The sequence below is a fragment of the Phascolarctos cinereus genome, unplaced genomic scaffold (assembly GCF_003287225.1).
Source record: "Phascolarctos cinereus isolate Bilbo 61053 unplaced genomic scaffold, phaCin_HiC Scaffold_1;HRSCAF=81, whole genome shotgun sequence".
NCBI lineage: Eukaryota > Metazoa > Chordata > Mammalia > Diprotodontia > Phascolarctidae > Phascolarctos > Phascolarctos cinereus.
Genome location: NW_027555514.1, coordinates 134,187,189 through 134,207,729, shown reverse-complemented (window position 1 = coordinate 134,207,729; position 20,541 = coordinate 134,187,189). Strand labels below are relative to the sequence as shown.

The 20,541-nt window shown below is 38.4% G+C and overlaps 1 long non-coding RNA gene across 1 annotated transcript; it reads right to left on the bottom strand.

Moving 5' to 3' along the window:
- Positions 1–13,522: 13,522 nt before the first annotated feature.
- LOC144457109 (uncharacterized) lies at positions 13,523–20,467 on the bottom strand. The gene is made up of 2 exons (XR_013486455.1): positions 18,024–20,467; positions 13,523–15,039 (listed from the first exon to the last, which is right to left on the bottom strand). It is a non-coding gene; the product is annotated as an uncharacterized LOC144457109 (long non-coding RNA).
- Between the last annotated feature and the right edge of the window lie 74 nt (positions 20,468–20,541).

The window sequence follows — 20,541 nt, the reverse complement described above, 5'->3', positions numbered from 1 at the left end:
ATTACCCATGTTTTCTTAAACTTGTAGTTCCTTTCCCAGTCTAACTTCTAAAATCTCAACAAAATATCAGCTTCCTAAATTCCCAAGCCCAGATATAATGATCAGTCTCTTCCATCTGTTTTGTTATAATTCATTAATTTGTAAACTATTTTTAAATGATCATAATGACATGACTCAAAGTTTTCTCTCCACCCTTGTCTTCCAATCACACACATACCACATGTTTTTTCTTATCTAGTTCACTGCGCAGAATATATATGTACGTATGTGTAAATGTGTACAGATAGATGTTTAAAACCTCCACACATTGAGGCAGAGTGCTTATGTAGATTTGTAATCTGTATTAACTAAGAGAACAGACCTTGCTCCCGTGAAACTTATACTCTAGCTCATTGACCTTGTGATTGTTTTATTCACTGAGCCCATGTGATGTGATTTCATCAGAATTCAATCTGATGGGAGATTTCTGCCCAGGAACCTTCATCAGACTTGGATGCTTTGGCATTATTATGTGTGTTCATCTTCAGTCCCGGGCAGGTTTCATTCTGCTATTAACTCATCCCTGACATGGCATTTATAGCTGAGATAAATGACTTTATACTTCCATATTATTTATAACTGTTGTTTGCATTACTCACCTCACCATGCTATTCATTTCAACAACAGGGATCAAGACCTTTTGTTGGTGTTTTCTCTTTTGTTTCCTTTGTTGGGTGTGGGAGAGTGAGTCATGGGGCTCCAGAGGGCAGTGTTGTGTTGGAAGCCTCTGGTGTTCTGCTCTCTGTCTCTACCCTTCCTGTGGGTTTCATACGGCTGAATGCCATCCATTGACAGGCAGACTTGCAGAAGTGGCTTTACTCTGTTAGTCCACAATGGTCTTGATCACTTAGCTTTTATGACTTCAGCGTTGACATAGAAAAACAGCTACCAACTAAACTAGACCACCCATTGCTATTAATATTCAGGTCCCACCTAATGACCTTGAAGAGGGAAAAATTATTTTTTAGTGAATCACGTGACATTGTTGAATATATCTGTTTTTAAGGTAATGCCATGTTCTGGGACAAAAATTTTAGAACATTAATCATCACCAGAAAGTTTTGAAATCTCTTTGAATTCCAAGCACCGAATGCTCTTTACAATCATTCAAATCAAAGAAATATGTATGTTTACTCTAAAAAGCAAAATCAATAGAGTGATATTTGTTTTACTCACATCACTCACAATAATCATAGAATCTCCCTATCCAAAAGCCATTTCCCCTTATTGCTGATGTGCTTGACCCTGCACTAAAGGTTTGACTTGAGGGAGAAAAATAGCGTTGCCAAGAAGTAAAGGCAGGTCCAGTCTCCTCTGACCACTTTTTTTTTTTTTTTGGTTATGGAAGTGGTGGTAGTGATGGTAAAGGAAGAAAGAGTATATGGAATGGCAGGTATTTGTTAATTCATTCTTCTTTAGTCTCATCTGTCTCAATATAAGTAAATATTAAATGATAAATAGAATAAATGATCTTTATATCTAGCTGTCTCTCTCTGTCTATGTATCTGTCATCTATGTGTATGTCCGTTCCACTACTTATTGAGCTTTTTCCATTGTGCCAGTGTAATCCTAGAAGTGGTTGAACGACTGAACAGAGGCCACCTACTATCCTGGAATACACATTCATACTAGTAGACTTACATCCTAGTCTCAGTTCTACTCCTATATAACCCATCAACCTTTGATAAATCACTTAACCTCTCAAGCTTTCAGTTTTCTTATCTGTAAAATAAGGGGTTTGGGTTAGGTGATCTCTACATTCCTGTCCAGCTCTAAGGTTTTATGATGGCTAATAATACTGTGTGACCCTGGGCAAGTCACTTAACCCTGTTTACCTCAGTTTTCTTATCTATAAAGTGAGCCGGAGAAGGAAATGGCAAACCACTCCAGTATCTCTGCCAAGAAAATCCCAAATGAGGCCGTGAATAGTTGGACACAACTGATCAACAACAAAATGAAGTTTCCAGTCCAAGTGGACAGCTATGCCTATCATGGAAAAAGCTTCTTCAGGTCATGTTTTACTTTTTTTTTAAAATGTTTCTCCAAAAGCTAAGAAAGAATCCAAATCTTCGTGTTCATTTGTTTGTAGGTTCAAAACTCTCCATTCCAATGGTAACCACGTCTACAATAATTCTCTTGCTCTTTAAGGATATTCATTTCCCCAAGCCAAGCACTTTCCATGGATGAATCCTCTTGCTATACTATTGATACCTGCTGCTTCCTCATGGAGCCAGAGGGCCAAGTGGCAGAATGACTTGCCTGAATCACTGTCACAAAAACCATGGACCACCCTGATGAGAACCACTCTAAGCCTTGGTTGCTGCTGGCCCAGCCCTCTTAGAGGAGCCTGTTATCTAACAGAAGCAGCTTTATGGTCTGACTCACCTGCCGCAGGCATCCTGATGCCCACGACTCAATCAGTCTTGGCAAGGTGGAATGTTTGCTTCCCTGATTTAGGAAGCAAATTGCTTCCAGCTATCTCTGGGGAGGATCATTTTAGCATCATAATTTAAAAGGGAACGTTAGGGAATTCTCTTGAAATGACAGAGCTCCATGGGCTTTCTCTTTGTTGTTTTTAAGGCCAAAACCCTTTTTCAGAGGCAAGATCGTTAACTCTCCAAACTAAGGATTTATAAATACCTAGACTTACAGAATGTTAGAACTGTAAGAGACCTCAGGGATAATGGGACCACCTATCTGTAATCACAACACAGTCAGCAAAGGTTTTTAAAATCATGAAGCCATCCCTTCTCCAACACAACTTTCAGGGGAAAGAAAAACGCATAAAACCAGACTCATTTAGATGGAGATGGTGTTTAGGCTTTTTTGAAATATCTTTGAAGTGGAGACAGGCAGTGCTTTCTTTGAACTAGAGAATAGATTTACCACTACAGAATATTTTATTTTGCTAGCAAAGGCCATACTTATTGGACAGCTAGATGACATAGTGGATTGAATGCTAGACTCAAAGTCAGGAAGACCTGAATTTGAATCCTGCCACACGTGTGTGTATGCATATATATGTATGCACATATAAACATACATATGTATGTGTGTATATGTGTGTGTGTGTGTATAATGTATGTATATACAAACCTAGTGGCAGCTAGGTGATGCAGTGGATAGAGTGCAGGGCCTAGAGTCAAGAAGACTCACCTTCCCAAGTTCAAATCTGGCTTCAGACATTTACTAGCTGTGTGATTCTGGACAAGTCACTTAAACCGGTTTGCCTCAGTTTCTTCATCTGTAAAATGAGATAGAGAAGGAAATGGCAAACCACTCCAGTATCTTTGCCAAAAAAAAATATCCTAAATGGGGTCACAAAGAGTTGGACATGACTGAAACAACTGAACAACAAAATTTGCAAACCTTTAAGCTAACGTTTGCAAACCTTAAAATTCTAGCTTTTAAAATTATTGTCCGTTGCGTTGTCTGCCAATGATATCATGGCTATTTAATCTTTGATTTCAAGTCCAGTGTTTTATCCACTACAGCATACTACCTTATACCATGCTGCGCTGGCTCATACCTTTAAGGCATATTACCTATAGAACTTGGGAGAGGTAAAGGTTAGAACTAATGTCTCCAAAGGATGATTTAAGATTACCCACAAAAATTTTAGTCATGACATTTTTGTTCCCTAATATCTTGAGTGAGAAGCAAGCCTTGGAGTCAGGAGGTCTCATTTGGGGATAGGAGGCAGATTCAGGCACAAGGATAACCAGAGAGATTCTGCCTTTGCCCCCATTCCCCCCCAGCCAATCCTACCTCATTCCTCATGTCAAAGGGGACTCTGTGAAATCCAGACAGATTTCAGAGAACCTTTTCCTAGGATCATAGGATCATAAATTTAGAGCTGAAAAGGATTTAAGAGGCCATTAAGGCTAATGTCTTCATTTACAGAAGAGGAAACTGAAGCATGAAATTCTGAGAATGGAGCCAACATATGAATTTCTCTTTGCTCCACAGGTAAGTCAGGTCACTTACGGGCCCATTATCTACTTCCATAACAGATGCTGACAACAGGGAGACAGAAATATTAGGTTTTTTGTTATTTCCAGCAAGGATCTGGTAATCTAGCTAGAGAAGTGCAAGATATATATGGAGATGAATTCAACATAGAGTTCTACACAAGTTAAGGAGAGGCTCTGGCTAACAATGACAAAGTCAGTTTTGAAATTAGGATTGCTAATAAGTTCGCTTTTCTAAGAAGCTGCTGGAGTGCTGCTGTTTCAATGCTCCTGCCCCTTGCGATATTTCCCTTCCATCTTGCCTCTCCATTAGATTCTTCAGTCCCTCTGAAAGTATTTCTCCATTCTCACAATCCCCCTCCTCAGACTATCTCACTTCCTCATTGGTCAGGTGGATCCAAAACAAATTGGGGAAAGTTTAAAGACTTTCTTATCAACAAAGAGAATTTCCTCCATGTCAGGTCTGAGGACTGTAGACCAAAAAATGAAATGGTCTCAGTGTGTTCCACATTGCCCTCAGCTCATTTCTTCCAGACTGTGCGGTGGTACTGGGGCCCCATTAACTACTTCCAAAGGCTCAGGCCAAGCCCAAGACATGTCTGTAAGAAGTAATTTGTGCTCCTAGGTAGAGTTATTGTCTCAGAATGGCTCTGGACTATTAGGCCATTGGAAAGCCAAGTTGGGTCTAAGGGTTCTCTTTGTCCTACCTTTTTTTTTTTATTTGGTTAGGCAACGGGGTTAAGTGACTTGCCCAAGGTCACACAGCTAGTAAGTGTCTGAGGCCGGATTTGAACTCAGGTCCTCCTGAATCCAGGGCCGGTGCTCTATCCACTGCACCACTTAGCTGCCCCCTCTTTGTCCTACCTTTGACACATATTATTAGGTGTGTGACCTATCATTTTAACCTGTTTAACCTAATCATGTAACCTATCAGTTCCCCAAGTCAGCCTTCATACTATCAAGTACAGAGGAGTGGCTAATTTGCATCAACAGAGAAAGCTTCTTCAACTTAAGTTTCCTATACTCAAAAGTTTGAGCCAAGAAAAAAAAATACCCAAAAGTCTGAGAATTATCTGTTAAATAATTAATATGCATCCATTCCATGCACAACAGATCATTTTTTCCCTAAGTGTGAAAACCTATTCTATAGGGAAGGAAAGAAATCCAACTGTTCAGTTTTGTTATCACTGAGAAATAAGAAAAGCTTTCAGTTCTCTGACAACATAATGAAATTACTAGCCTGTCGCATTCTTGTACCCAATTGACACTCACATCACCTAAACTTGTCTTGGTTTAAAATAACAATGATAGTGATAGTAATAATTTAATAAAATAGTGAGTGCTTTCTGGAAACACAAAATTCAGCAGCACTTAGGTTGTCCTTAACAGCCTACAATCTAATTGAAATGAAATAAAATGATTCTAAAGCATGTTTGACTATACCTAAAAAAGTCATTGCTGATAGAGTCTATGATTCTGGCAGATTCATATTCATATTGTGTCAAAAAAGAGGTGTCATGGCATAGAGAATAGTGGGAGCTCTTAGAGTCAGAAAAGCTGGGGTTTATGTTCTACTTTCCACATGCTACATTTGTCCTTGTGTGAAGGACAAATCATAGGACATGTCATTATGCCACAATGACCCCTCAGCACCCATCTCACATACATGTGTGTATATGCATGAATACACTTGTGCGCATGCGCGTGCGTGTACATACACACACACGCACACAAACTTTCTAAGACTATTAGTTGTAGAGGACTTGCTGACCTGTAGTGGTGGTGTTGTTTCTGTCTTTCTTTTTTTGATTTAATTTTCAATTTTATTTATTTTATTCTAAACTTAAGAAATAAAATAAGCATTTCCATAACATAGTAGAATAGAAAATAAAAATATTACACATGAAATTGCAAATCTATTATGTACAACTTGCTATTCCTTTTGAATATATAATAAAGTTATCATGTGGTGGTGGTGTTTCCATACTGGCAATCACAAGTTGGGATGAAAACCAATTGCATTAAAAAAGGAATTGTAAATTTGCTGGGTCATGCTATGTTGTAGTAGAACTAGTCATAACAACCACAACAATAACTACTGACACTTATGTAGTCCTTTAAAGTTTGAAAAGTTATTTGTTTAGTCATTTCCAACTCTCTGTGACCCCATTTGGCAAAGATCCTAGAGTGATTTACTATTTCTTTCTCCAATTCATCTTACAGATGAAGATGCTACAGGCAAATAGGGTTAAGTGACTTACCCAGGGTCACACAGGTAGTAAATGTCTGAGGCCAGATTTGAACTCAGAAAAACGTCTTCCTGACAGCAAGCCCAGCACTCTATCTATTGCACCATCTAGCTGCCCCAAAATTACTTTATCATAATCAAATCAGTACTGCCATTGCTACTGGAAGGGATATCTCAGTCTACTACCTTATGTCCCTTTTTACCATCCCTCTAATTCTCTAAGCAAAACACCATCACTCCCCAATATGTGTTATCTCCTTCTATTGACAAAGTAAGGAAGGCTAGGAACAGTCTTCACTTTTGTATTTGTATCTCCAGCGCTTACCTCAATACATGGCACATAAGGGCTTAGAAAAACTTTTTCTTTCATTTCTTCTTTCAAGGTAAAAAATAATCCAGTGAGGTAGTTATCAAAAAAATTATCATTCCCATTTTACAGATGAGGAAACTGAATCTCCATGGGGTTAAATAACTTGCCCATCATTGTGGCTAGTAAATACAGTATTTAAAATATTTTTCAACTTCTATATTTTGAGTAGTTTGGCAAATGCTAGTTACCCTAGAACACATTTTACCTACTGATTTTAATTTACTGAAAAAATTATATCCAAATTAGCTCACTACTTGCCCATATGTTGTAGTAGAACTACAACATTAGCTCTGGTTCCTTTCCTCAGGGTTGTAAATATGTCAGACTAGCACTATGTCTCTGTCTCTGTCTTTGTCTCTCTCTCTCTGTCTTTCTTTCCCTCTCTTTTCTCTTTCCCCACATATATGCCAACACATTACCATTGTAGCTAACTTGACTTATAGATATATATATATATACATTATATATATGTGTGTGTGTGTATTATATATATATATATATATACATATATATATATATATGCATTTATATTTGCAATTTCAATTAGTAAGTTCTTTGGGGGGTACTTATTGTGCTCAGGGAGCATGGTTTAGAGTTACTCGTGATGTAATAAAAGAGGAAAGCTAAGCTAAAGAGAGATGTTTCAAAAGGAGAATACATTTCTTCAGATAGTTGAAACCTTAACAGAGATATAACTAAGTCCTATTAATGAGGGCCTGTTCTCCATTGCCTACTGTAATGATAAATGTACACAAACAGTTAACTCCGCTACATGGGTCAGCTGTTTGGAATTTGTGCGGCCCTGATGATAAGGGATAGGGTGTGGATAGATCAGCACAAATTGATCCCTACAGCTGACAAAACTCAAGCACATTTCTACCAAAGGTGGGTCAGTAGAGTACTTTGAACTATTGCATTTATAAAAGAGAATGCATTTATAGATACCCAAGTCCTTTCCCAAACCTCCCTTGCTTGACTTTAGTCAAGTCAACAAGCATTCATGCAGCACCTGCTACATGCCAGCACTGTGCTAAGGCTGGAGATGTGAAGAAAGGTGGAAAGATTCCTTCCCTCAAGGAGGTCACAGTCGAAGGAGGGAAGACAATATGCAAACAACTATGGCTAAATAAGATCTAACTTGGAGGGATTCACTCAGGGAAGGCACTAGCATGAAGCTGCACCAGGAAAGGCTTCTTGTAGAGGTGAGGTTTTAGCTGAGATCTTTAGGAAGTCAGAGAAGTCAGGAGGCTGAGACGAGCAGGAGAGGATTCCAGGCATGGAGGACAGCCAGTGAAAGTATCCAGAGTCTGGAGGAGTGTCTCATTCCAGGAACAGCGAGGAGGCCAGTGTCACCAGAATGGACTGAAGTCATTGACACTGGACAGTGACTGGAAGTATATGAAGTGGAATGAAGTGTAAGGAGACTGGAAAGGTAGGAAAAGGCCAGGTTATGAAGGCTTTCGAATGCCAGAGGATTTTACATTTGATCTTGGAGGTGAAAGAGAACCATTGAAGTTTATTGAAAGGAGTTGGGGGAAAGGGATATGGTCAGACCTTCAGTCAGATCAGTTTGACAGCTGAGGGAGGATGGACTGGAGTGGGGGAAGACTTGAGGCAGTGGAACGAATCACAAGACTGTTACAATAGTTCATGGTTTCTCCACTGTGTAGCTCTAGTAGATGGTAGTCAGGGATTCCCAGAAGGAGAGAAATGTAAGTTAGCCCATTTTACTACTTTTTAGCAGCACTAGTAAACCTAGGGAAAGAAGTTCAGGTAAATCTCTAAGCCTGATTATTTAAAAAAAAAAAAGACTTTCAATGGACATGCCAGTCACACTATCCCTGTCCCTCACTGCCCTGAATAATTTAGAATTATTTATAAGCATCTACTCTGTGTTTAGCACCAAGAAAGATGAAGGGAAGAATACAAAAGAAGCAGTAAACAGGAGCTATGCCCTCCAACAGTCTTGTTGGCAAGCCAAGATATACTCAAATGAAAACAATTAGGGAACAATATCACAGATAGTGCATTACCAAGTGATAAATTGTGTCATACAGACTATTGGTGCTGTAGGAATTCAGAGAAAGGAGAGATCAATGTAGGCTAGAGTAATCACAGGAAGGATTTTAGCTGAGCCTGGAAAGATGAGTTGAATTTAAATAGGGAAGGAGGTAGAAAAGGGCCTTTGCCTTTGTGTTTAGCCTGTATGTAGAATGATAAGCAGACTCACCATACTTGTAGAGGGTGCATATTGGGGAACAGAACTAAATAATTAGATAAGTATGTTAGAACTAGTTTAGATTGTAAAGGACCTTGAATGGCAGGCTGAGGAGTTTAGATTTGATCCTATAGGCAACAGGGAAATACATTCATTCATGCTGAGGCAGATACAAAGATAAATAATAAAGCCCTGCCCTTAAGAAGCTTACATTTGAGTGGATTCTTGCACAAAGAGTTAACAATGAAAAAGCTGTTTTGCCTTTGAGCTGTAGTGTAGCTATTTGGAGGTAGAGAGGATTCTCATATTTTTCTAAACTGCTTAAAATTTACCTACTCCATGAAGCCTTTGCCAGCCATTCTCTCTGGCTCTAATCACTGCAACAAAACTGACCATCTCTTTCCCATCTTTCCAGTTACTGAGCCCTTCTGCATTCCTTGGCACTTGATTTTCACATTTCTGTACTTTATATGACCACGTGTGTTCATCTGTATTCCTATCCTCTTGAATGGATTTGCAAGTGCCTCAAAGACGAGGACATTTTCTCCTTCCCTGTTATCTTCTGGTAGTGAAGGGCAGTACTCAGTCCTTGATATGGATTGACTGACCAAAAACACACTACTTCTAGCTGGTAAAACTAAGATAGCCTTTAGTTTCATATTTGTTAAAATCCATTTTATTCTATAAGGGCAATGGAACTTGGTTTTAGAACTGCACACAACATGCACACACACACACACACACACACACACACACAAACAAACACACAAATATATATTATGCTAAATGCCAATGCACAGGGGTAACATACCTTTCAGCAAGAAACTTACCACACCTTTAAAAAACACCCAGCAACAATTTCATGACAAAATCCTACCATTTCCATCCCTAAAATGATAGCATTTTATGCCTAGGGTAGAAATAAGAAACAATGGGAGCTGTGTCATTGCAGAGACAGCCCACAGTCTTCTAGACAAACCAGATCATCTGCAGTAATAGCACCAGATAAAAGGACTTGGGCCTTTTCCATATCACTGAATCAGGTGGCATTATCTTCAAAAGCACTGGTACAGTAATTTTATTTAGTGCCCAGTAGACATTTAGAACCACATGACAATGAAAAATGTGAAAATTCCTCATGTATCCTAGGAGGCATGAAGATTTTCCCATGTCGTATATCTTAAAGAATTTACCACTAAGATAATAGTTAATTTAACTTGGATTTCAAGACCTGGATTCAAATCCCACTCTGCCATTTGCTACTTAACCTTAGACAAGTCATTTAACCTTTTGGAGCCTCAGTTTCCTTATCTGTAAAATGAGAGTTTTAGACTAGATGGCTTCTAAGGTACCTCCCACTTCTAATCCTATGATCTGCTCTTTCCTTCCTTAAAAGTAAGCAAAGCAGGTATTCTGAAAGCAATGAGAGAACCCACCACACAAAGGAATTTGCTAAGCAAATGAAGTTTCTCATTTGTTGCTACATATTTCTAAATATTCCTAGAGCTGTATGTCTAAATAAAGATTGCTTTTGTTGGGGTAGCCTTCTTTTCCATCTAAGACTTAAATGTGATTAAAAAAGAAAAAAAAAAGCGAGACCTCATCAGATGGTCTTGTTTTACTTCTGAGTAATAGCAAAACACTCCTGCGCTGGGATGATATTAAAAGCCAGTGTTTTCATGCATGAAAGGCATAGCAAAGTCAAGCACAGAAAAGGGAACTAAATACACTGAAAAGGAAACAAACCTCTTCTGAGGTCCTTGGGGCTGAGCCTAGCTTGAACAGGCACTCAGTAAACCTGTGTGGATAGATTGCTTCATAACAAGATTCTCTGGAAGAATTCTTTCTTAGTTTAACTGTTTGCTTCACCCTTTTTTAAAAAGAGGGGGACAGAAAGGGTTTTTGTGTTTACCTGAAAGAAATCCCATGAATTATTTATAGCGGATGGAACATAAAAAGGAAGAAGAGTATACAAATATATATAATTTGGTTGTTTGAAACAAAAGCAGAGCACCAAGTCAGGCTGATTCAAATGAAAACTGCTAACTTGAAGTTAATAGACAAACAGAGAAGACCTACTAAATGACTATTTAAATACGCAAGATGATTCTATCTCCAAGGCACTAAAATCAATAAACTGGGAAAACAGACTATAAAGCCTAAAACCATTAGGTGAGTGCCCAATTAACTGAAAGATTATTCAAGTCCAGTCTCAGACAGTTAATAGCTGTGTTACCCTAGGCAAGTCATTTAACTTCTATTTGATTCAGTTTCCTCATCTGTAAAGTGGGGATAATGATAGCACCTACCTCTCAGGGTTTATTGTGAGGATCAAATGAGATGATAATTGTTAAAGCACTTAGCATGGTACCTGGCACATAGGAAGCCCTATATAAATGTTAGCTATTATTATAGAGAGAAAGTTGTCATCAACGCATTTGTGTCAAACTCAGGGAAACAAAACAAATGATGTCTAGTGTTTTCATTCACTGCCTTGGATGATGCAGAAGAAGAACCTCCTCATTAAGCCTGCGGGTAGAGTCAGGCTGAGATAGGAGAAGGTAGATAGCATATTGGAAGACAATATCAGTTTTCAAAAGTGACCCTGCTAAATCAGAGAAGTCAAATAACAAGAATGAAGTGTAAGGAGCACAGATGTCCACTTACTGCAAAGAAAAACCAGTTACCCAAAAGCAAGGTGAAGAATGACTAGTTCAAGTTCAGGAGGAAGAAAAGGTGGCAGAGGCCTTGGTGGATAACAAGCTGACCATGAGTCAGTTAGGAAGTACAGTAGTTAGAAAATTGGCAGGACTTGGGATAAATATGAAGGAATCATGAGGTCCTTCTGCCATCAGAACCAGCATTAATCAGGCTCCTACTGTATCCTAAGATCCCTGCATAAAGAAGAATGTTAAGAACTTGGGGAGGATGCTGAGGAGAACCACTGGAAAATGCCAATTTGGACCAAAAAATACTGAGCCTGGAGGAAAGGAGTCTGGCAATAGGCTGTATGAAGAAATTTATATACATAATATGGTTTAATCTTTACTTATAAAAAATAAAACAGAATGAAAGCCTAGAATGCTTAGAATAATAGCATAAAATTTGTTGGTTATAAGAAAACATTTCTGTTCGGTGAGAGTTGTTACTCTTCGTAATAGGTTCCTGAAAAAGAGAGGTACTTTTCTCTGGAGCTATTTTAAAATATAGGATACTTTTCCTTTTATGGAATAGTTCCTTACTCTAAGCTAAGGAAATGGATGAGAAGATCTCTTGGATAGGTCACTTAACCTCAGTTTTCTCATCTGTAAAATCAGAGGTTTGGAGCAGATAATTTCTAAAGTACTTTCTAGGTCCAAAACACAATGTTTTTTTTTTTATTACTTACTATCCTCAGGTCCTATTTTTCTATAGGAAAAATAAGGAAGATGGCAGTTTGGTATAGGGGGAAGTACATTAGAATGAATCGCAGATGGCTAGAATTCTTCCATTGCATTGCCACTCACTAGATGTGTGACTTTGGGCCAATATCTGTACCTTTCTAGGCCTTGATTTTGTTATCCATAAAATGGAGTGTTTGGACTAGGCTATCTCTAAAGTCCACATTGACCTTAGTATGGTGGCTCACTCCTGTAATCCCAACTACTGGAGAAGCTGAGGCTGTCAGATTTCCTAAACTCAGGAGTTCTGAGTTGCCGTGGATTGTGTCAATTGGGTGTTAGCACTAAGATCTTTGTCAGTATGGTGGGGATTGAGGGCAGGACCTAAAATTGTCTAAGGGAAGGGTGAGCTGGCCCAGGTTGGAAATGGAACAAGTTAAAGCTGCCATGTCTGTCAGTAGTAGGATGGGCCTGTGACTAGCCTCTGTACTTTCAGCTTGGATGAGAGAGGGTGTCCTCATCTTAAAAAGGAAAAAAAAAAGTCTAAACTAGACGATTCTAAGTCATGGAAACAAGAGAATAGGTCTTTCCTTTTTTGCTACCCTACTTCAAGAAGTTACATATATTCTAAGAAGAAATTATGACACACCTTCTTATTAGCTGTTATTTTTTTTTTCTCCCAGGGCAGGCAATTTCTTGCTATCACTAGGAGGAAAATTTCTGCTGAAGTTCTCCTTTGATGCTTTGTGATGATATGGAGACTTGTGTTGGAGCCAGCTCGTATTAGCCTGAGAGCTGATGAACACACACCTCAGAAATTGGCGAAAGCTACAGATCAAGGCTTGGTTTATTGTTTTATTGTTTTTCCATATTTAAGAAAGTCATGGAGAAAATGCTGATAGTGTAGATTAACCTTGAAAGTGTGTTGTACATACTCCCCTCCGCCCCCAAGAGCTGGCTGTTGAACATTTACTAACACACCCCTACCTTGGGTTCTCAAAAGTGTTGGCAAGGTGTGAAGACTTCAAAAATGGCCAAATGATGATCTGTGTCTGTTGTCTGCAGACTGGTCTTAGCTAGATTTGGTGAGACTCATCAGGCTGATCAATTTTTCTGCCACAGCAATTCTCAAAGATAATCTACTAGGCTGCAGAGGTGTTGGGATCTATTTTTGGTGAAGAAATCATATCAAAGACATCGTGAATTTTTGACATAACAAAATGAAGTTGTGAGGAATGCACTTTATAAATTGTAAAGGGCTATAAGATTGTGAACGTCAATCAAGCAGTCAATCAATTAATCAGCAAGCATTTATTAAGTGCCTACTATGTGCCAGATCCTGTCCTGGGTGCTGAGGTTACAAAGATAAATATGAAAAAAATTCTCTGCCCTCAAAGAGCTTCCATTCTATTGGGGGCAAGGGGAGGGGAGAAGAACATGCACGCATATAAATAAATACAAAATGTTTATGAACTTAATACAAGGTAACATCAGCTGGAGGTGAAAGGGAGAGGCACTGGCAGCAGGAGGAGTAAGAAAAGGCCTCATTTTGTAGCTCTTTGAAGAAAGCTGGGGTTTCTAAGAAGGAGAGGTGAGGAGGTAGTGCATTCCAGGCATGGGAGACAGCCAGCGCAAAGGTACAGAGATGGAATATTGAGTTTGAGGAACAGAAAACAGGCTAGTTTAAGCTGGAAGGCAGCCAACTAAATACTAAGTCCAGAAAGGTAGGGCTGCACAGGATTTAAAGCCAGACTTTAAATATCAAACAGAAGTGTTCGTATTTTATTTTAAAGGCAATGGGGAGTCATTGGAGCTTTATGAGCAGGAGACAAACATTGTCAGATCTGTGTTTTAGGAATGTAAATTATGCATCTGTGGAGAAGCCTGATTTGAGAGAGGAGAACCTTGAAACAAGGAGACCAGTTAGGATTGTTACAACAGCTTACTTAGTAGGTAATGAGGTCCTAGAGTGGTAGCTACAAGTGGAAGGACGGGGAGAGATGAGAGGGATTTGTATTAGTCATTAATATTATTAGTTGTTAGTATTATTGTTTCTAGCCAGCCATTCATTTTTGTTTCAAACATATAAAAATGAATAATTCTTATCATTTTTATTTAAGATAGTACATCTTATATTAGTAATTCAGACACTTTTGAGAGTCTAATGATGTTCACCTCACGGTATTTTTGAGTATGGTGTCCTTATATGCAAAAACAAACAAATAAACATAGCAAGCATCTTTTTAAAAAATATTCTTCCAGTGATGCTGGAAGAATTCCAGCAAGATTTACAAGACTGTGAATCATGGGATGCCATAATAAGCAAAGAATCAAGATTACAGGTAACCCAAAAGTCAATGAAGAGATACACTGTGGGTATGAGTAGGATGTAGCAGGTTACTAATGAGCATTTGCATGCAAAAGTATCATAAGAATAGTTGGAAAGGGAGGTAGACTGATCCATATAGTGAAAATGAGGAATGATGTATGAACCACCCTGGTCTTATACTGGCATCCACAGAATGTTAAAGGAACCAGTGGTATGAAAGCTCCATGAGGGTAGGGACTGTTTGATTTTTTTATTTACATTCCTAGAAGAGTTAGATTAACATAGGGGCCAAAAGAAAAAAAAAGTCAACTGCCTCAAGACCCTCAGGTTTGAGGGAAACTGGATCTCTGTTTCAAATTTCCAATGTATCATATATAATTCCTCATCATTAGAGTCCCATCTATGACTGTAACCCCAGTGCCTTGACTATTCTTCATCTGTCCCACTGTAGTCTCCTCATGCCAGGTGATATCTGATAAAATCTCTGCAAACAGAAAATGAGATACTTTGTAATCCTAAAGCAAAGATTCTTAACTTTTTTGTGTCATGGAACCCATGGGCAGTTTGGTGAAGCAGATAGACCCCTTCTCAGACTAATGTTTTTAAATGCATAAAATAAAACATATAGTATTACGAAGGAAACCAGTTATATTGAAATAACTTAAAAAAAACACATAGGATTACAGAGAAAACCAATTATATTGAAATATAATTATTAAAAAACATTTTTTTTAAGTTCACAGGCTCCAGGATAAGAATTCCTGTCCTAGAACCTGGCATAGTACCTTGCTTATAGTAAAATCCTTCATATATGCTTTTTGAATTGAATTGAGGAAGGCATCCAAAACATTGGATAAATGCTCTAATGGAGGATTTATAGGAGTTATATACTAGAATCAGAGCATAAGGAAGCACATATAGATTGAGATCTGTACCATCAGAGGGCATCTCCACATCAATGAGACCAAAGATCCACTAAAGTATACACTCTAATATGTTCAAAGTAAAGTGAAGCATTTTTTTCAGCATCTTTTAAAAAAAACTTTAATAAACTAAGACTTACATTATAATCTGCCCAACGATTCTGCTTCAGAGAATCAGTTTGCATTTTGCTCTGTTGAAGGTGGCTGTCTCCATAATTTGCAGCCTCTCTGTGACTGTCATGAAATTTTCTGGTGGCTGCTTATAACACTTCTAGGTGTTAGGGGCTTAACTTTGCCCTTTGCAGATGAGCTTGGCCTCCAAATCAGTTTTGGTAAGGAGGGGTCCCTTGAAGAGTTTCTTCACTAATTGAAGAGATATTGTCTCTCAACACAGACACAAGTTGGGCTCCTGACCCTAATCTCCAGTCTAGTTGGAGAAAAGGGTTAAATAATTCTTTGCCCCTTTTATAGTACTATTAATACAAAGGGTTAATAGTGATGGAAGGAAATCCTTTTGGCAATAGATTAACTAATCTAAAGGATCTCTTCTTTTGTAAAAACCAACTCCTATTTATGTAATTCATTGGCAAAACTAAAGATTTGGTTGAAAGCCTTTCCTTAATGTGACTATATACTCTCAAGCTATTGTGCTGAACCTGCTGAACTTTTAGAGACTGGCCTACATTTGCCACCTCTGCTTCCTAAGCAAACATTCACTTCTCAATCTTTTGCAGTCTTGCTTCCTTCTCTAATATGCTACTGAAATTACTTCTTTTCTAGCTCATCAATTACATAATTGCAAGATACAAGTGAATTTTCTCATCTTACTTGACCTTTTTGCTAAATTCAATACTGTTGACCACCTCCTCATTCTAGCTACTTTTTCTTTCACGGAATTCTATTATACTGCTCTGTCTTGGTTTTCTACTTATATGTTTCTTCCAAGTCAGTTTTCTTGGATGATTTTTCTTTTTTCTTCTATATTCTAAGTGCCTCCACTGAACCCTCCTCTCTTCTCTCTCTTGGCAATATATATTCCCATGGATTCAATTATTGCCTTGATGAAAATAACTGCCAAATCCCCTTTTCTAGTCTTTTTATCCTTCTTGACTTTTGGTTCTACATTCCCTAATTCTTTCTTGCTCTCACCAGCTAGAAGTCCCATCAACACCTCTATCTCAGTATGTCCAAAACTGAACTCATCTTCACCACTCTGAAACTGCCCTTGAGCCTAACACCACTATTTCTGTTGCCAATGCCATGATTCCTCCAGTCACTCATGCCAGATAACTCATAGTCACATTTGACTCTTTCCTCTCTTTTATTCTTGTGTCCAATCAGTTGCCAAGATCTGTGGTGTTTTTGCTCTTCTTCATACTGTGACCAAAGTAATCTTTCTAATGCATAAGTCTGAATGCATCACGCCCTTACTTGAAGTCTTGGAATGGCTCCCCATTGACTATGGAACAAAATATAAATGCCTTAATTTGTCATTTAAGGCCTTTAACAATATGACTCCAACTTGCCTTTCCAGTCTTATTTCACAAGTACTACTCTTGATCACTCCAAATTCCAGCTCAATTAAATTACTTATTTACCATTCCTGGGCATCCTGTTGCTGTCTCCTGACTCTGTACATTTAATACAGATGTCTGCTTCTGTACCTGGAACAGGTTCCCTCCTCTCCTTTCTCTCAACCTATTGAAAATTTCCTTGTTTCTCATGGCTGAAATCAGGCACCATCTCCTCCATGACACTTTCCAGAGCTGCTTCAGCTAAAAATAATCCCACCCTTCTTGAATCTCTCATTACCACTCTGACCTCTCCTTAATCATATTATAAATGTTATTATAGTTATTTGCTTACATACCTCATCTCCCTACCAAACTATAAGCTCTATGAAAGCAAAGATCATGTTATTTTCATTTCTATATCCCCAGTACCTTAGCATAGTGCCTTGTACATAGCATTTAATAAATGTTTGTGGAATTTAATTGAAAGATTTTTTTATTTTATTACATCTGTCTGGATACTAGAATTATAGGCCAGGGTTAAAAGGGTTATCCAGAAAGCTTTCTCCACATCATTCTTATTATCAATAAATCTCTATTACCTGGAACCTATGCCTTTTTCAACAAACCAGTCTGACTATTTTGACCGATGGCCAAAAAAATCACATTTGAGTCAGATAAGCTGGATCATTCATTTATACACAACCTTCTGGCTAGTCATGAAAGTAGCCTTCAACATTAAAGAGTGGCATCATTTCACTGTCAGAATGTTTCAGAAAGAAATAGCAAAGCCCCAGAAACAAGCATGCAAACATTTTCAGCAAATAAACCATTTTCATAATAGAGTCCTGCAATTTCAATTCAAACCATGTATCTGTACACTGCCCCAAAAATGCCAATGCAAAATTCATGGCACAGGGGGAAAAACCCTTTCTAGGATACTAGGACCAAAAATAACCTACAATTCTGGGATACATCTACCTGGACAAATGTATTTAGCTAATTTTTATAAAATTTAACATTTATCATCTTACCTGCTTTTTTCTTCTTCATCCTCATATGGAATTAATGAATTCTATAGCAGTCACTCTGTTCTAATAAGAATGAAAGCTATTGTTATAAATGAAATGAAGTAAAATATAGAGGAAAGGATAATCCATCCTATGTTGAGTACACAGACATGCTGAGTTTTGTTGTGTTTCCCTCAGAATTACTGGTCATACTGACATAAAAATTAAAAAAGAATCCTCTTGTAAGACTGTTCACTACTACATGGCTTCTGATTTATCATGAATATACCCTCCCCCACAAAAAAAACCACTACGATTATTTATAAAGCAGGAATTAATCCACTCACCTACACCAGTACCATAAAGGTGATCCACTGTATTTTCAATATAATTATACTTTGGTGGACAAACCAGATTTTTTTTTTGAGGCGGGGAGGGTTAAGGGAAAGTTACTAAGTGCCCAAACTAAGGGCTGGTTTAAAAAAGCAAAAACAAAAGCAAACATTCATGAGGTGCCTATTTTTTACTATTAAAAAACCACTAACACAATAATTGGTCCTGCCTTTGTTCACACCCTAGAAATAAAGACATACACCATATTGCCACCAGAGGGGAAAAATCTTCCAGGAACTTCTGTCCATTCTCTACAAGCTGGTCAACTACTAGCCATCCCAAATACAATCTGGCCTCCTTGTTTAACCACAAATGCACTAGGAATTCCAGGGCTTACTATCCTGATCAGCTTGGGAGTATATTGAGGATGGTGTGTGTGTGTGAGAGGGGTTGGGGGTGGGAAAGGAGAGACAAAACAAACTTACATCTCAGTTAAGTGTTCAAGAGACTTAGCTATTCTTAAAGCTGATGGCCAAGACTGTGGGAAGGTCCCTGATCCTCTTGGTTCTACTGTGTCTCTCACAAAGCTAGCAAAAAGATTGAAAATCAGGAGCAGGTAGGTGGCGCAGTGGAGAGAGCTCTGGCATTGGAGTCAGGAGGACCTGAGTTCAAATCCAACCTCAGACATTTAATACTTACTAGCTGTGTGACCTTGGGCAAGTCACTTAACCCTATTGCCTCACCAAAAAGTGAAACAAAAAAGAAAGAAAGATTGAAATAAGTAGTTGGTGGTTTCCCATTCATTCAGGTTATAGTCTTAAAGGCCTACAATGTTCAGTTCGGTTACCTAACTGGTGTGTGGACGGATGGTTCAAGGCTTCTTTGAGTGGAAAAGAAACTGATGTGAAGGGGATCTTAGAGAGCCCTAAGGGGACATGGGAGACAAGGCATTGAAGAGAATCCAAGGAAAAGTGGGAGGAAAGACTGACTCATATCCATGAATACCATGTCTGTTATTCAAGTATAAGCTAATCAGATTGCACTCTTGAGAGCAGAAGCAAGAGAATAAGCAGACAAGATAATTGATTAGCAAGCACAAATCAATCTCCATGGTAAATTGAGTCTGGTCTTACCAGCTACAACCAAAATACAATAGGCTGAAATTCAATAGAGAGGGGGCAGTTTGGAAATTCAGATGTTGTTTTTGTTTGGAAATTCAGGTGTTCAACCCATGTTTTCCACATCCAACTACTCACTTTGAATTGCATAGTCATCACATTTTTGGGACTCAAGCAAGGCAGCAGGCGTCTTTGTGCCTCAGTTAAGCTGATGAATAAGATTCCTTGGCCGCAGACTGCACTCCTAATGTTAGCCAGTTATCTCACAAATATAGACCATTGGGCACAAAGTGTGTGGGTGGATCAGTGCAAACTAATCATTGCTACTAGAAATTCAAAGCACAGGCTCTACAGATGGTGAGTTAGTATATATGGCACAGCACATCATTACTGTTGACAACATGTGCCTTTCCCATTGAGCAGTTAGAAAGCACTGGGGCTATGTCCGTAAGATGCCCTGATTAGATCATTTTCATGTTAAATCAGTTACTTCCAACTGTCACAACAGTTGAGCTTTCTATTGGAAGGCTAGTAGATCTGAATTTGTCATTAAGAATCCAAAAATAAACCAACCATTTGTTTTCTGGTAACTTTAGTTATCTTGGGGAAAGGGATAGGGACCAGACATATGATTTTATTGGTATAGGGAACTCCCAAGTAAGGAAACTCCCTCTATCAATGTACATTGACACTTATTCTATAACTTACGGTCTTAGAGAGTTGCCCAGAGTATTTAGACATTAAATGACTCATCCAGGGTCACACAGCCAAGGTGTCAGAGGTGAAACTTGAACTCAGGTGTCCCTGGCTTTGAGGCCAGCTCTATCCATTATGTCACATTGCCTTTCACAGTTATCTTGATAACTTATGAACAGTGTTGACAAACTGGGAACCAGTCCATTGCTCAGTACCTAATCTGCAAATGTTAGTCTACATATATGTATGTTCAAGTAACAATCGTGCAGTTCAAACCACATTAAATTTAAGCGGCTTCCAGTTTACCAAGACTTTCAGGACAATTTGGTTTGTAATTGTCTTATATGTTTAGTTATAAGATATGTTTATGTATGGGAAGTAAGGCTGGGTGTCTC